The sequence below is a fragment of the Rattus rattus genome, chromosome 4 (assembly GCF_011064425.1).
Source record: "Rattus rattus isolate New Zealand chromosome 4, Rrattus_CSIRO_v1, whole genome shotgun sequence".
Classification (NCBI taxonomy): Eukaryota; Metazoa; Chordata; class Mammalia; order Rodentia; family Muridae; genus Rattus; species Rattus rattus.
In genome coordinates, this window is record NC_046157.1 from 28,723,857 (window position 1) to 28,740,702 (window position 16,846).

The 16,846-nt window shown below is 42.2% G+C and overlaps 1 pseudogene; it reads right to left on the bottom strand.

The window, feature by feature from the left end:
* Positions 1-5,170: 5,170 nt before the first annotated feature.
* LOC116899887 lies at positions 5,171-5,282 on the bottom strand (annotated as a pseudogene).
* Positions 5,283-16,846: the final 11,564 nt, after the last annotated feature.

Genomic DNA, 16,846 nt, shown 5'->3' on the forward strand with positions numbered 1-16,846 from the left:
CTGTTTTCTGCTATGCCACTCTAGACAGACTGAGAATGACAGAGAGTATATTGTTTTCCTTCAGGGGAAAAAAACTGTTAAAACTGAGTCTTACAGTGCAGGTAAGTGGACTCCTTAAGTCTCTACATTAGGACCCTTAAAAAGCTTAGAATTTATCACAAGCTATAGTCATGAGATTCAAAAATCAAAAAGGACTGAATCCCAGTTCTTAGTATAGAAATCCTGTCATGAACACTTCTCATCTGTGATCATGCATCTGTAATAAGGAGCTGGCTCATTACTTCCCAAGACCTGTGGCACGTTGTCCTTTAAAAAACAAAAAACAAAAAACAAAAAAAACAAAAACAAAAAAAAAACATCATCTCGCCAGGTCTGGAGAGATCGCTCAGCAGATGAGAACATTTGAGTGCAGAGGACCAGAGTTTGACTCACAGCATCCACGGAGAGGCTCAGAACCATCTGCAGCTCTGGTTCCTGGGTATCTGTCACCCTCTTTTGGCCTCCACAGATAACAGGCTTGCAAGTTGTGCACAGACATACACACAGGCAAACACCCAAATACATAAAATAAAATGATACATTTTTTTTCTAAAATGTATATTTAAAAATCCTGCTGTCTTTCAACCAAAATCTGTCTCCTTTTAAAACCAGTCTTTTCTTATGTGAATTTCAGACAATTCTCAAAGTTTCAACTCCTCTAGCTCTAATTCAAAAATCATTCTCTTGCACTTACTATCCTGGTTGATTTCCTCTGAATGTAACCATTTTATTAGTTTCTCTTAAACTACGAGACCTCAATAAGTTATAATCCTTTAAATGTTGTTGAATCAGTTCAAAGTGCCCTGGATTCATTATTCCCCATGATTGGAATATTCAATTTTTAATGACCCAACTCAAATTGCATTGACTTTGGAGGGCTCATATTGAAATTCTGAAAAAGAAATTTGCATAGAGAATAGAGATGTTTAATAGGCTATGACTTAGGGATCAACACTGTCTAAGGGGTTGGGGGAAGCAGAGTAGTGCAGAAAGGATGATGGAATCCCACAGAGAAGAATCCCACAGGGAACAATGAAGTAGATAGGACCATTCCTGATCCCAGACGGCCACTGGATGACAACGACCTCTAAAGAGTGGGCATGATTTAGACAGGAGCTCTATTCAGTTGATAGCTTGCATTTCATTCTAAACAACTAGAGGAACAAATCCCCAAATGAGATCTAGGATGTGTGTATCCCAGCATCCACAGCAAGCTACGCTTTCTGCTACTTTATTCCTCTTTTGTCATAAAGTAGACTTGAGAAGCAGCAACATCCGGGACCTAGTTGGTTTCTCTTCCTATAGAAGTTTAATAGGAGGGTCTATAATCCCTAGCAGGTCTCAGAGTAACTTTCATCTTTTCAATACAAAGGAATAAAATATTGGTTCATGGTACAATATGGATAAACACATTACACTAATGCAAGAAGCCAGACACACAAATCACATCTATTACGATTTAGTCTTATTAAATATTCAGAATGAATAAATTCACAGAGATAAAGATTAGATTGGTAGTTCTCTACGTGGGAAGAAAGGAGAATGAGGGCTAACTGCTTAATGGGTGCCTGACTTATTCCTATGACAATGAAAATGGAACAGCATAGAGAGAGTGGTTGCATGATATTGTAAGTTACCAAATGTCACTGAATTATTCACTTTAAAATGACTAGTTTTCTCTCAATTAAAACTTTTAATTGTGAAAATTAACAAATCAGAAAGAATGGGGACCTTTAACATATCATATCCTCAGATTGGAAAGCTCAGAATGTTGAGAGAACAATTTCCTACAAGTTGATATATATATCTATAGATATATATTTATGCAACTCTTTCAAAATTCCAGGAGACTTTTTCTTCTTTAAAAAAAAAATCTTACGAGCAGATTGTAAATTTATATAGAAATGCAAAAAACCCAGACTAGCCAAAACAAATTTTAAAAAGAAAAGATATCCAGAATAGGTAAATCCATAGAGACAGAAGGAAATTAATTATTTCCAAAAATGGGGATAAGGGTTAGAGAATTCTTACTCCCTGGTTTCAAAACCCACTGTAAGCTACAGTTACTAGCCAGACCAGCGCTACATGCCTGGGAGTGGGACTCTAGCACTTGGGAGACCAAGGCAAGAGAATTGTGAGTTTGAGGACAACTCAGATTAACAAGATCCTATCTCAAAGACCCAAAGGCTGAGGATGTACAATATGTGAACATAAAAGGCTCTCCTAGTGGGCACAAGGTCCTGGGTTCAATATAAGCACTGTAAAAAATAAAGTCACCAACTATGGTATGAACATACAGAATGCCAACTGAAGAAAACACTGAAAGTCATATATATATATATATATTTTAATATGTTTTGTTGGTTGGTTATTGTTTTGAGATAAAGTTTTACTATGCAGCCAAGACTACACTTAGCTTATTATATAGACCAGACTATTCTCCAACTCATGATATCCTGCCTCATTCTCCTGGTTGATTTTGATCTATCTATATCTATATCTATATCTATATCTATATCGAGAGATATTAACAAAGACAGCTTATAAGTAAAAGAGTGTCTTAAGCAAACAGCACTGAGATAATCAGAGAACAAGATGATAAACTTACCCTAAGTAGAAGAAACAAGACACAAGAGTATATAGGTGCTAGATTTGGCAAGAAAGGCCCGGAATCCCAGCACTTGATGAGACAAACAGATCAGAAGTTTGAGAACAGCCTGGGCTACACCATAAGCTCAAGCATAGCCTTGGCTGCAGAGCAAGACCCTGTCTCAAAACAACCGATCAACCAACCAGGAAAAGGAAACAGAAGAGTGGGCTGTAGTTCGGTGGCAGAGTGCTTACCTGCTGTGCACGAGGCAATGGCTTCTGTCTCTAGTGGAAGGGAGGAGGTGAATTACACAATCCTCTCTGGATAAAATGTAAGAAAATTCTACAGGACAAACAATATAATAGTAGCTGACTTGGGGGGAGAAACTGAATTAACAATGAATGACCATAGTGCAAGAAACTCAGTTGTGCCTCTCAAAAAAATTCATGTTACTCCCTAACCAACAATCTTACCTTATATAACCAATAACATACCTTATATAGGACATATAGGGACATAATTAGGGATACGTTAGATCTTTTTTTTTTTTTTTTTTTTTGAGCTGGGGACAGAACCCAGGGCCTTGAGCTTGCTAGGCAAGCGCTCTACCACTGAGCTAAATCCCCAACCCCGATACGTTAGATCTTAATAATGAGGTTCTGGTATAATAGTATTAGTGCCCATAAAGACTAGCATGTTTGTGAGACCAAGTAGTACACAGCCTCAAATACCCTGCGGGAAGCGTCCTGAGAAGGTGGTACATACAGTATAGAGCTTAAGTTGTAAAGGAAATTGTGGAAACTTTTGGAGATGCTAAATATCACATGACATTTGCTAAAGAATGCTGTAGACACTGAGAGAAGCCAGCCTAGGTGAAAGGCAATGTATGTTACAGGTAGGAGGGTCATAGAAGTAGGGCTGCCTATGTCCATCAGAGCCAACTTAATGACATCCTGGTCCCTGGATGCTAGACACGAAGACACAGTGTCTGGTGTCTGCACTGTAGGTTTCATTCTTGCTTTAGTCCAATTTCCCTCCATTGTAGAATGGGACTTTTTAAAAATTTCTTATTGGTTCTTTGTGAACTTCACATCATGAACTCCAATCCCACTCATTTCCCCCTCCACTCGGGCCCACTTTCACCCTTACAACCTTCCCCACAACCGAGAAAAAAAAAATCTCATTGTGGTATGAGATTTACTGCAATGACTCACTAGTCTGGTACAAGGCCCCTGCTTCTGTCACTCTATCAATACTGGAACCTCACTGGGACTCCTCTGGGATATCCTGTTGTCGTCCTGTGCTATAGAGAGCCTGAAGTTTTGTGCATGTAGGACCGGGCTCTTCATGCACTCCAGCAGTTCATAGATGGGGTAGATGTTGGGGCAGGCCAATTCAACGCCCTGGATCTGGGCATGGGAGGTATCTGAGTTGGTCTGCCCACCTCAGGGCAGGCACAACTCTCCTGATCTCAGGACCCCAGGGCCAGATCTCCCACCACAGGTGGCGAGAGGTAAAGGAGGAAGAGAGTATCTCTCCCTTGTTCATGCCACCCCATAGGAGTAGCTCACTCGAAACTCCTGCTCTCCTGAGTACTGCAGGGTAGGTAAGCTCTCCTGTAGGGCTTTGGCACTGGTGGGCTCTGCACAATGATCTCTTGCCTGGCTAGAAGTGTGGGTTTGGGCGAGGAGAGAGAGAACTCAGGCAATGAGGGGAACCTGCTTCTGCCGCCCCCACTTCCGGTCCTTCTCCTCTGGATTGTTCCGGTCAGGCTAAGCCAGCAGGAGACTGACTAGCTGGTGCGGGATGCAGGGGAGCTTCTGGCTGTGATGATTTCGGGAGAGCGGATCTCTTCCCCATGCGGTGGTGTTACAGCTCTTAGACAGAAGCTCTCAGACAATGGAATAATTCCTACACACCTTTAATTCTGAACACGGCCCTTAAATACAGTTTTTAGATGGGTCAATGTCTGACAGTAGGTACTTCCTATTGGTTTGGCCTGAGAGTTTGGGAAGACCTCATCTACATATTCTGGGGCTTAGTCCTGTTTCTACGACCGATCTGAGACTGATCTGTCACTGATCTGTCTTGAGCCTACGTGACCTGTGGTCACGTCCTCGCCTGTGGAGGAGGGGCTTGGGGCATTGCTTTACCTGACTGATGTGTCTCAAACCTCTCTACAGGGGTTTGTTGGGGACTGCAGCTAGTGAGGCCGTGATCTGGGAGTCTGGGAATGCACCTGTCGTCCCTTTTAGTGTCTCCGGGGATTCGACCTGTCTCGAACAGGAATCAGGGTACCTTTCACAGCTCACAGCCCCACACTCTCCTCCTTTCGTGCCCTCAGGGCCATCTCTCTCACTAAGTCAGGTGAGGGGTGAAGACATTCTGTACAGCCCTCAGACATCAACATGTCACCAGGTATTCTCAAAAGGGGTTCTTCTTGTCTCTAGCTTGCTTCCCATCCTAGTTCTGGATTGGTGATCACCTCAGGCTAACTCCCTGTCCAGGTCCCCTGGAGCCAGATTGACCGTAGTCTCAGTGAATGTTAGGCTACTGACCATTTAAACGTTCGCAGGTCAGAACACTGAAACATAGACGTAGCCCCTCCCCTCTCTGCCACAGCAGCCACATCTGCAAAGTCTCAAGAGGCACATAGAAAGGGAACTTTTGCTTCATTTGTACACCACTGTATACTGGAGTTATGTAAGTTGTATTTTTATGATACCGGGACTCAAGGTTCTAAGTATGCCTTGTTGGGGCTGGAGAGGTGGGCTCAGTAGTGAAAGGCACTTGTTCTTCCAGAGCATTTGGATTTGATTCCCTGTACTCATATGCTGGCTTACAACCAATCAGAACTTCATTTCCAAGGGATCTGATGTCCTCTTCTGACCTCCATGGGTACCAGGCACGCACGTGGTACACACACACACACACACACACACACACATGCATGCACACACGCCAAACATCATGCACCCACATGAGATAAAACAAATAAACCTTTCTTTTAGGTTTGCTTTGGGTTTTAGAAGAGACTCAATTTTGGGCTTTGAGGTGTTCCTGAGGCTGTTCAGATAGTGAAATCCCTGCATCTGGAGTAAATGCATGCTGTATCATGCTGTATCATGCTGTATCATGCTGTATCATCATGCACGAGACCATGAGACTCCTGATGCCAATGCTCGTCCACCAGCCGGTGGTGCTGCTTTAGAAGGCTGGGGAATTTTTAGGACACAGGTCTGTTGCTAGAAATGACCGGGGGCAGGTCCTTGAAGATTATCCCCTACCATCTGGTTTCAGCACACTCTCCCTTCATGGTATCATAATGGGAGAAACCTCTGCCACGGGCTCTCACCAGCATGGACTCCTCCATACTTTCCCACTATGACGACCTGAGACCTTCTGAAACCATGAAACAAAATAAAGCTTCCCTGTTTTGTGTCTACAGGCCATTGGATCACAGTGGTGAAGAGTAATTAAGACAGTGCTTCCTCAATTCTGTGGTCATTTCCTTTAAAAACCTGACGATACTGAGTCCTTGTGTCCCTTCCCTCGGCAACTACCTCGGAGACGTGGTTCTTGTCTTCTCTAGGTTCCTTAAGGGAGCTGAGCTGAGTTCCTTGCACTCGCATGAGAAATCCACCCATGCTAAGCAATTGATAAGTTTTAGTGGCATTACCTAAGTTGTGAGCAGAGGGACTAACAGAGAAGTGTTGCTGGCCAACATATTATTCCAAGTCCTGCCTCTTCTGTGTCTGCCCTTGACAACCTTCGTCATCACCTTGTTCTGGTGATGCTTCTGTCTTAGATGACTAGATTCTAAGGATCTCCATCCCTTTTGCAATAGAATTAATATCAGCGTATGCCTTCTACACAAATACATTCTCTAAGAGAAATACCATTGTCCCTACCCTATTTTGTTAAAACCATCTTTTGCATCTTGGAGAATTCAGAAGGGAAATAAACAAACAAAAATGTACAAACTCTTACAGTCTGTTGACATTACACTTCTTACTCAAAGTATGAGTCTTTCCCTGAGTGTGTGCGTGCGTGAGTGTGTGTGTGTGTGTGTGTGTGTGTGTGTGCGCGCGCGCACGCGCGCGTGTGTGTGCTTCTTTCCCCTAAGCAAAGCAGCTCTGTTCAAAAGGCTTGGCTTATGCTGACTTTACCCTCCTCCATTCCGTTCCCGTCCATGTCAAAGCCTGTGCTCTGCATGACCACCTCTTTCTTTGTCTCTCTTTCCCTTCATCACTTATTGTTGAAATGTCCCACCTCTCCCAACTTACCTTCTTTTCTAAAGTCTCACATCACAGAGTCACACCTGTGGCAAATACTCTTTTGAAGTGAAAAGTTAATTTGTAATGCAAATAATTACTTCTTTATTTATCTCATTTTCAAGCGGGTATTTTCACATAGCAAATTTTCATGAAGATAAATTGGGGGCAAACGGTTTCACACTTTTGCTTCTCTGTCACTCCCTCCTTCTCCCTCCCGCTTGCATTCTGTCCTTTTCACCTCTGGTTATCTCCAGCCTCTCCTTCTGGGATGGCTGAAAAAACTCCTGGGTTTCTCTCCGAGGCTCTGCTCTCCTTAAATGGAAAAACTCTCTGCCCGTGTGTCTTAGTCAGGGTTTCTATTGGTGCAGTGAGATGCCATGACCAAAGGCAAGGTGGGGAGGAAGGTTTATTTGGCTTATACTTCCATATCAGAGAGCATTACTGAAGGAAGTCAGTGCAGGAACTCAAACAGGACAGGAACCTGGATGCAGGAGCTGAAACAGAGGCCATGGAGGCATACGGCTTGGTGGCTTGCTCCTTACGGCTTAATTAGCCTGCTTTCTTATACAACCTGGGACCACCAGCCCAGGGAATGGCACCATCCACAATCAGGTAGGCCCTCCCCCATCAGTCACTAATTAAGAAAATGCCTTACAGGCTTGCTTACAATCCAATCTTAATGGAGGCATTTTCTTTAATGGAGGTTCCTCCTCTCAGATGACTTCAGCTTATGTCAAGTTGACATAAAACTGACCAGCACATCATGTCACGGAGAAAATCTTTGTTGTACAAGGGAAACTCATTTGAACCAACCTGCTTCCATGGAGATCCTTGAGCAGAGCCCGGTGAAGAGGTCCTTTTACTGTCTGTGTCTGATACCATGATGGCCTGCAACTTCCCTTTGCCGACTGTTCTGCTTCCCCTGCCTTCAATTAAAGCCTTCCTTTTACAGTTGACAAACTCTAAGAAGTGGATGTCTTCATACCTGGGTCTTTGCAGGAGTAAATGAGGACAGCGATTCCTGCTGCATCTTATAAAGTCTTTTGGTGGAGAAATGTGGGAGACAGCAGAGATTGCAAAGAATGACTCAGATATAAAAGAATATGCACTCCTTACATTTAATCATAGGCCTGTTCACTGGAAATACCAAGGACAGAACTTTTGAGCACTGAACAGGCAGAACGAAATTGTACTTAGAAAAGATGGTAGGCTAGGAACGCTAGGTCTTTTAAATCAAGAGTCGCCCTGCTCTACCCACATGGAAGCCTCACGAGATGACACTGCTATTGTACTCTGAACTGAATTACTTCTCTTTTGAAAACACGATAAGGGCAAAGCTGCCTGGAAGATCGGGCTACAAGAGAATGGAGATGAGGGTAGGCCTCGCTTAGAATTTCCCAGAGAAGGTCAAGTGGGGGAGCACTGAGGTAAGTGAAGTCCTACACACAGAAAGGAGGTAGGGGAAAAGCTTTGTCAAATGGGAATAAATCCACATCCAGGACTCTCAGAAACAGGACTGAGAGGAAGGAAGGTATCAGTACGTTCTCACAGGTATCAGAGCTCCACAGAATGAATCTTTTCAATCAAGTAGAAGTTTGCTCAGTAACTCCATCCTACCCCACCTTTCCGCTCTCAACTCTTCGCCAGAGAGCACATGTCTTATTTTCTTTCGGTAAAACGGAGTAAACAAATATAGTGTGCTCTGATAAATTTTTTCTGAAAAACAAACTAGAGTTGCTTGGGAAGAGGGCTCGTCTGCTGGGATTTACCTCCATTAAATTGGCCTGTAGGCATCTCTGTGAAGCATTTTCTTCATTGACATAGAAGGGCCCAGCTCAGTATGGGTTGTGACACACTGGGGAGGTGGTCCTGGGTTGTACTAGAAAGTCCTTCAAGGATGAACTGTAACCTACAAGCCAAATACCCCCTTTTTTCTTCACAAGTGGCTTTTGGTCATTGCCTTAGTTGGGGTTTTACTTTTGTGAACAGACATCATGACCAAGGCAAGTCTTATAAAGGACAATATTTAATTGGGGCTGGCTTAGAGAGTCAGAGGTTAAGCCCATCATCATCAAGGTGTGAACATGGCAGCATCTAGGCAGGCATGGTGCAGGAGGAGCTGAGAGTTCTACATCTTCATCTGAAGGCTGCTAGCAGATACTGGCTTCCAGGCAGCTAGGATGAGGGTCTTAAAGCCCACACCAACAGTGACACCCCTACTCCAACAAAGTCACACCTACTCCAACAGGGCCACACCCTTTAATAGTGCCACTCCCTGGGCCGAGAATATATAAACCATCACAGTCATGGTGTTCATCCCAGCAAACTAGCACACTGTAGGAACTCTTAAATTGTTCCACTCTGCCGGTTATGCAGCTACGACCTCATCCTAGCTCCTAGGGAAGAGATAAAGAACTAAGAAAGGAAAGTTGAAATGTACAGCTGATAGAAATTCTGGTTTCTGCAAGCTCGAGTGTGGCCTATGAGATTACAAAAAATTAGACTTCCTGGGTGATTTCTTTCACCTTGCAAATATTATAAAACATACCAAATACTCAGAATACTTTAAAGATGACTTCATGGGAGCTTTATCAAACACCGACATTTTCTCATGCTCATTTCAGATCACGTACAAGAAGGTTAGATATAAAAGGTCTTCCTCGTGTCATTTTCCTCTTTCTATGGCCAGAAGGAATCACTAGCTGGCATTTGGTGTTTCCCACTTTCCTAAGCATTGCTTTGTTACATATGCATGTAGCCATACAGCATGGGATCGTAGGCTTTCAGAACGTGCATTAAACACTATTCTCTGACGCTTCCTTTCCCGCAGAAATTGATGCTTGTAGATTTAGTTCATTCATTCGTTGCAATTGCTGTGTAAACATAATATTCTCCTGCTGATAATCATTTGCTTTGTTCTCAAATCTTTATTGCTTTAGAAAGCGGCAGCAGTGAGTGCCTTTGTACATGCATCCTTGAGCCTATCGCTAAATTTCCTCTAGAAACTAAACCTCCAAGAGAAATTGTGACATTCGCACATCTTCCTCTGTAGTAAATGTTAACAAGTTGTTTTCTAAAACAGTTGTATGCATTTACTTTCCCACCCCTAGTTTATGGAAGCTCCTTCTCATGTACATTAGAGTCAGTAACTACAGACAACTGGTCTCCAACTTACAATACTACTAAATTAGGATTCTCCAGCTTCCCAATGGTACATAATCAATATGGATTTAGTAGAAACCAAACTTTATACTTTGATATTTTCCTGGGTTTAGAACCATTCAATATGCAGCACAACACTCTCTGGAGGTGCTGGTAGCAGCAGTAAGCCATGCACTTGGAATCCATGCTACTGCAAAGGTAAGCAACCAGTATTCTACAGGGTACTGGATCGCTAAGCATGATGAATGGCATTTAGAACACATTTTTAGCCTACGGTATTTTCATCTTAACATGGGTTTATTGGAATATAAGCCTCATAGTGAGTTGAGGAACATCAGAATTAAATTTGCTAGCCTAATGGGTATCATTTTTTTCCCTAAACTCTTTATAATTTTTCCCATTGTTATATCATCATCTTTTCCAATTACCTACTTCTTGAATGTAAAGAGAAAATTGATTTTTACATTGATCTTGTATCTAGCAACATGGAAGGTCTCTGATGAAGTATGACTGTGGTTGCTAGATTCTATTAGCTTTACTGTTTAATCAAATATGTTAACTGAAACAAGATTTGTTTTGCAAATTCTAATTTTTGTGACTTCTATTCTTTTTTCTCATCTTATTGCATTGTCTAGGATGCTCAATGGCTGATAACATGAAATATCGATGTAGTTTAATAAAAAAATCATCATTATGAGAGGGTTTGAAGGCAGAACAGGGAAGGGAGAAGGGTTGTGATTATATAATAAACTTGAAAAGAAAAAAATTCATCATGAACTTTCTAAGGTTTTTAGTATATACGTCCTCTCGGCAACTTATGAGCTTCATATTTTTCTTACGAATTAAAAATCACTACAGGTACTCTGATCTCAACATCAGTACCCTTAGCTTCCCCCCAAATATCACCAGGGCTAGTTCTTCCCTTCTTTTTTTTCTCTTTTATTCAAATATTATATATGGTACAGCGTAGGCAGGCAGAAGGCACCCAGAAACCAGGGGGCCAGTCTGCAGCAGTGGTCACTATGATATGGAAGTATGTGGTGAGGAGATGGGAATGAAAGGGAAGCAGACAGTGTGAGCATGATGAAGACAGGGAGAGATGGAGACTCATGGGCAGAGAGGAACAGCCCAATGTAAGTAGCCTGCCCACCACCTGAGGCCATGGAGGAGTCCTAACCTAGCCTATGCTTCTACCAAGGACCATGTCTGGGTCCATGGCCGTATGTCAGCAGGGGTCTGTGTCCATGTCCAGGGCTCCTATTACCGCCAAAGATCATGAGATGCCCCTGGTCTTGGCTTCCACCTGGGACTATCTTGATGTCCAAGGGTTATGCAGACCTGGCCCAGCCCCTCGCTCACTGTGGCAGGCTACAGCACCCAGGAGTGCAGAGCTGGCCCCGGTGACAGGAACATGGGTGAGCCAATCCTAAGAGCATGACCCAGCCATTCATCTGCCAGACAATGGTGTGGTCATGTGAGAGATGCCCTTCTCCCACCTATGGTGGCTAGGAGAGCTGGCCCTATTCCTCACCTGCTGAGGCACCCAGGAAAGCAGGCCTTACACTTCACTTGAGCAGCACAATAAAGCTGACCCTAGTAGTGAAAGCACAGGTGAGCCTGCCCACAGGACATAAAAATGGGAGACCTGGGCCTGCCCCTTGTTGGCTGCAGCATTGGATGAGCTATCTAGAGCAGTACTGGAGAGTTTGCCCTGCTGGTGTGGGTATGGGGCAGTTGGTGGGCAGACCAACTCAGATCCAGGGCTTTGAGTTGGCCCACCCAACACCTATTCCATCCATGAACTGTTGGAGCAAATGAAGGGTCTGGTCCTATAGATCCAAAGCTATAGGATCTTCATGACACAGAGCAACAACAGGCTATCCAAGAGGTTCTAGTATTGATAGCATAGTAGAAGCCAGAGGCCCCGAAGCAGACCAATGACTCACTGCAATGAACATTTGCAGGCAAAGAAGTGTAAACAAAAGATACACTGTAGGGCACATGGAGACACACACTACAGCTTCCACAATGAAATAGGGTTTTTTGGTTTGTTATTTTGGGAGGATTTTTCAGGCTGGGAGATGTTACAAGGCAGAGAGTGGATACGAAGGGACAAGGAGATCAATGATGTAGAATTCACAAATAATAAAAAGTTAAAAACAAAAAAAAGTTAAAAACAAATATATATTATATGTGTATGTTTTGTTTGTCAAATAGCAGCTTTCTGGGGGCTAGAAAGATGGCTCAGTGGTTAAGAGCATTGTCTGCTCTTCCAGAGGTCCTGAGTTCAATTCCCAGCAACCACATGGTGGCTCACAACCATCTATAATCAGGTCTGGTGCCCTCTTCTGGCCTGCAGGTGCATTACATGCAGGCAGAAAGCTGTATGATATATACATAATAAATAAATAAATATTTTTAAAAAATAGCAGTTTTCTATCCTTAAAACATATCTGAAAATTTATTTGAACGATTGTGATAATGTGTGAATATTTATCAAAAATGTCCTTTTCTGAATATAAATTGATTTTCTTATTTGTTTGTGTATATTTTCCAATATAAAATTATTTTGTATTCTTGAATCAATTAGTATATTAATATTGACTGGTAATAATGGAGGGATGGGGGATCAAGGGACCTGTGTTCAGAAGAAAAGCTGATCTACTTTCGAGGGTATAATAAACTTTCTCTCAGTACTGTCAAAGATAGGACTCATCTGTTGTGTGCTTTCTGGAACTCCTGTTATTAGGAAAGAGGCTCGGGAGAAGTGCTATGAGATAAAACATTTTCTCTCAATGATGTGCTTCTGAGCCTGTCTAAAGGAAGGAGTGCCCACCTAGAGACAGCTGACTTCTCACTTCCCAGAACTAGTCATATGCAAAGGAACCTCAGAATTCAAGTATTTTTTTGAGTAAGGAATACTGCCTTCCAGAAAAGGTACAGGTCCTACTGTTAAGGAAGGAGAAAGAGCAACGACAACTGAGACATTAACAGCATTGTCTACAATGTAAACATTCTGGAGTGTTGGAACGTCGGTCTGCACTTTATCCTTTACCTTAAAACATCCCCCAGTTCCAGGTTCTTCCCTGACTGGCCTTGAACTTGCAATTCTATTGTTTTAGCCAACCATAAACTAAAACCACAGACCTATACCACTAACACCATACCTGGTTTCTTTCCTGTTTTAAGTAAAACACATACACACATACCTTGAAATATCTGTAGTATTTAACCTACCTGGTGTCATAACAATAAGTGAAAACTGATTGGAGTGTCACATGCCTGGGAGACTTACCCTGAAGAATTGTGGTTAGAAGCCAGTAGAGTATCTAGAGTGACCCTGCCTCAAAAAAACAAAAAACAAAACAAAACAAACAAACAAAATCAAAAACCAAAATGAGAATGGGTAATGTTATCACATTACCCATTTAACTGTCAACTTGACTGTCTACAAGCACCTGGAAAAAAAGTCTCAATGAAAAACTGTCTAAGTCAGGTTAGCTTCTAGACACATCTCAGGGAGGATTGTCTTGATTACATCAATTGATGCAGAAAACCCAGCCCTCTGTGGGCAGCACCAATCCCTAGGCTATGGAGGAATACAAAGTGGTGAGCATAATTGAGCATTTGTTCATTTCTCTCTGCCCTTTAGTGTGGATGTGACTAGCTGCTTCAAGTCCCTGCCTTGATTTCCCTTTGGTAATGAACTCTCATCTAGAATTCTAAATAAGCCCTTTTTCTACCCTAAAGTTGCTTTTCCTCGGATATTTTTATCACATAAACAAAGCAAGGGCAGGTGGTGTTTGTAATCACACACACACACACACACACACACACACACACACACAGAGGTAAATGTGATATGAAAATGAAGGTAGGTATCAGTGACATGTCCAAGAAGGAAGGACAAACATGGACGACAAGCCACAAGGAAGAGGTATAGGCAGGTTCTCCTTCACAGGCCTCAAAAGGAACCTATGTTGCTTACACCTCTAACCACACACAGCCTGCAGAACTATGAGACTGAAAGTTTTTACATTTTTTTTCTGTTATTGAAAAATATTTTATATAATATATTCTAACTAATGGTTCCCCTCCTCTACTCCTGTTGGCATCCAGGAGTTCCCCCATAAACCACATGAACATCCATCTCAGTCAAATAGGGATAGTTTATTGAGCGTTCACCTCAGGACCACAGACCAGACTCAGGAGCTGGCTGTGTCCCTGAGGCAGAATCCTCCAGAGCTTTTAAGTTTGAAATCCACAGACAACTATGCCAAGTTACTCTACCAATCACGGTTTAGGGATAGGGGACTTCCTTAGGAACACATCTTTGTTGAATACTTATCCTGTTCCCATTGGACAGGGTATTCAACTGTGGTGGGGAACTTTCCTTGCCTAGCATTCATGTCTTAACTTGCAATTCATGTCTCTTTCTGCCAAGTAGAACGTCAATTCCTACTCAAAATGGAAGTCTTACTCTAAATGGCTTCTTATATTGTTGCAAGTGTCTCTTTTAGGTTAGGGTCCACCCCAGGGACATCTTATAAAGAAAAAGACCATGCAAGTTCATACACAGGTGCAAAAAGTGCTTCCAAGCAATTGGTTCAGGTCCAAGTTTATTGTGGTTAGCTATACAAAGCACTTCTAACTGACCTCTATTGTGATTGGTTTCCAGGAACACCAAAGCACAGAACATAACAAAATACGGAATCAACTTGGGCATGAGAAAGTTTCCTAGTAATAGTAAGAACAGCATATAAGAACATTTCCTTCCTTGTAACAATAATAACAGCATAAAATAGCTGGCTAGACAGGCAGCAGTTACCCAGGCCTTGGTACCTCCCAATTCTTCCCCACTTCCCCTACCATCAGGACCCACACCCTTACTGTCTCGCCTTAGAAAACAAACAGGCCGCTAAGCAATAATAATAAAATAAGATAAGATAGATAAAAGCAAATCAGAATAGAACAAAACAAACAGAAGGAGGGGATTCCAACAAAAAAGGCACAAGAAACAAATATTGACATAGAGACACATTTGTTCACACACTCAAGAACCCCATAAAAATACAAATCCAGACGATATAACATTATGCAAAACCTATAGGGTAAAATTAATTAATTAATTAATTTTAAAAGTAAAAGTTTAAGAAAGCTCTGACATGACATTATGAGACAGGAAGCCTCCAAAGATGACATTAGATTGACTGTCTAAATAAAGCTGGACATGTTAAGAGTGGCTGTCTAACAGCAGTAAATTGTACCACATACCCGCACTGTATTTCTGGCCCCACAAGGATGCCTGCTTTTCTGGAGGCCTGAAGACACCAATGATACCAGGTAAACCCCTCCCCTTCAAGCCATTTCCTACCCCACAACTCTGCCTGCTTTCTTGGGGTCCTGCTGGCACCAGGAATAGTTAGGTAGCTCCTGCCCCAGTCTGTGGCCTCCCATATCCTCTTACAACACACCAATAGCGTAAACTGCACCCCATCCTCTGGTCTCCATTTTCCAGCCCACAATTCGGCCTGCTTTCCTTGACACCTGCTGACACAAAGGACCACAAGCTACATTGATACTAGGGGCAAAGCTACCACCCAAAACCCCAGAGGCCATGCAGGCCACAAAAACACCAAGGGAGACACCCTACTTGTCCTGAAGGCTTGCTAGTCATCAGAAACCCAGACCAGTTAGGCCAAAAGACAAAGAGGAAACAGCAACAACAAAAACAAAAAACAAAAACCACCCATCCAACAAAGATAAACTCAGAAACCAACATCTAAACCTATAATAATCATAAAACCAAGACAGCTAAGGCCAGTATAAAAACAAAATTAACAACAGGCAGGCAGCATGGCACCACCAGAGCTCACTCCTAGTATAGCAAGCCCTGATATCAGCCAAATCACAAGAAAAAGACCTTGATTCCAACCTTGTGAAGACGATAGAACCCTTTAAAGAGGAAATGGATAAATCCCTTAAAAATACAGGAAAATACCATCAAACAGGTGTCCAAGACCAATAGAACTAGAAGCAATAGAGAAAGCACAAACTGAGGGCATCTTGGAAAGAAAAACCTAGGGAAGAGAATAGGCATTATATATGTAAGCATCACCTATAGAATATAAGAGATGGAAGAATCTCAAATGTAGTGAATACAGTTGAAGAAATCAATACACCTGTTAAACAAAATGTTAAATCTAAAAATTTCCTGACATAAAACATCCAAGAAATCTGGGACATTATGAAAAGACCAAACCTAAAAATAATAGGACTGGAACTAGGAGATTCCCAGCTGAAAGGCCCAGGAAATATTTTCAACAAAATAATAGAAGAAAATTGCCCTAACCTAAAGAAAGAAATGCCTATAAACAGACAAGAAGGTTACAGAACACCAAATAGATTGGACCAGAAAAGAAAATCATCCAGCCACATCATAATCAAAACACTATATGTACAGAACAAAGAAAGAATATTAAAAGCTGCAGGGGAAAAGGGCCAAGTGACATATAAAAGCAGACCTATCAGAACTACACTAGACTTCTCAAAAAAGACTCTGAAAACCAGAAGAATATGGGCAGATGTCTTCCAGTCTCTAAGGGACCACAGATGGCATCCCAGACTACTATACCCAACAAAACTTTCAATCAACATAGAGTACAAACACAAGATTTTCCAGGACAAAACCAAATTTAAACAATATCGACAAATATTGTCCTTCAGAAAATAATAGAAGGAAAACTCCAACTCAAGGAGGTTAACTAAACCCAATAAA